The sequence below is a fragment of the Nicotiana attenuata genome, chromosome 9, assembly GCF_001879085.1.
Source record: "Nicotiana attenuata strain UT chromosome 9, NIATTr2, whole genome shotgun sequence".
NCBI classification, from domain to species: Eukaryota; Viridiplantae; Streptophyta; class Magnoliopsida; order Solanales; family Solanaceae; genus Nicotiana; species Nicotiana attenuata.
Window position 1 is genome coordinate 44830833 of NC_031997.1, and position 1530 is coordinate 44832362.

General features: G+C 36.5%; 1 protein-coding gene across 6 annotated transcripts in view; it reads right to left on the reverse strand.

Moving 5' to 3' along the window:
- LOC109232354 (actin-related protein 9) overlaps positions 335 to 1530 on the reverse strand; it is a 15169-nt gene continuing 13973 nt past the window's right edge. For 3 of the 6 annotated variants that reach the window (XR_002068947.1, XR_002068946.1, XM_019398093.1), the window contains one exon: positions 335 to 1288. The gene's annotated coding sequence lies outside the window, so the exon portion shown is untranslated. The remainder of the gene's footprint in view (positions 1289 to 1530) is intronic. The other 3 variants (XR_002068948.1, XM_019398091.1, XM_019398092.1) reach the window with 2 other exon arrangements.

Below are 1530 nucleotides of genomic sequence, written 5' to 3' on the forward strand. Positions count from 1 at the left end.
AATGAAAATATGAGAGATTTGCTAACTGCTTTTGTCCCTTTGCTAACTGCTTTCGTCCCATTCTATGTACTGCAATTTGGCAGGTGATGAAATTTAACAAAAAAGACAAATTTTACAAGTTAATGACGTAAAATAAACCATAAATACTTATAACACTATATCTCATCACATTAATTAAAAAAGAAAGAAAGTTTATAAAATATTCTAAATATAAATTTATTTATTTTTCAGACTAAAAAAAATAAGTGTAGCTCATTAGACGAAAGAGTCATATTTTAACACAAAGTAGCGCAGAACCCATCAGAAATTTTACTAAAGTTTAGGAGAGAATCAATGGAGGGTCGGCCGACGAGCCAACCCTATAATAGTTCCACAAATTATGTCGGCCATATGTCTTGATATCCATACGGCACTCACCACTCGGGCGAGTGTGGCATATTTAGCCAACCGACCCTTTTTAAGTTTTCAACATTCTTCACTCTTTCCTTTTAATACTCAGCTCCTGGCTTTCATATTTGCTCACTTACCGATGTGGGATAACTTGAGACTTTTTTCTTTCCTTCTCTTCTTTTCAAGTCAAGCAGTTTTGTTTTGTTTTCTTTCTCCCTAAGTAATTGAACAGACCAAGTACTGGCATGATAATCTCAATTTCCAAAATATAGCTTTCGTTTGCTCTTTGCGTTGCATTTTCTGTGAAATCATTTGATAGAGTACGACATTTAATATATCTGCTGGACTTGTCTATTAAAAGACTAGTAATTAAAAATATGTTAAAATAGTCAAATGGTTGATTAAAAAAAGAGGAAATCGGTAAACAAATCTGGATGGAGTGAGTGAATATGTCGGCTGCGGAACAACAATGGTACATAGCAACTAGCATGAACAACAACGTGCAACTAATAGGATTTTGAATCGTTTATCAAATTGATATTCAGTTGAATGACATTGAGGTCGGCAATAGGCGCTCAATATGTCAGCTACTAGAAAACAATGGTTAGCAAGATTTAAATTACCCGTTATAAGTGACTTAGTTACCCAGTATGTACTCCAGATTGGACTCGATCAGCAATAACTTTTCTTGACTGATTTTCAGGACTGTCGATATCCTCTTTCACAAGTGCTACTATGTACTCCAGAATGAGATGATAACAAGCATTAATCAAATGAGTCGGGAGGGAGGAGTCAGGCGCTCAGTTCCTCTGTCTTCAAGAGAAGCCACAAAGACCGAAGAAAATGTGGCCCTCAAGCCCCAGTTTCCGTCTTCTCAATCTCATAACCCTGCAGGAAGCTGAACAATAAAGGAATTGAGAGAGAAATGTTAATAAGCAATAACATCACACAACCTACAGAAACCATGCACACTTTTCAAAGGCTACTACTGTATGACCCAGTAGGTGTGTATTCAACATATCTGACTATTTATTTTTTTACTGCAGAAATGCCTTCCAGTTTCCTGGATCCAGAAGCTTGTTGGTTGCAAGTGTGTCAGAGAGTTCATGTTTACATGACCAAATCTCTCTCTCTCTCCCC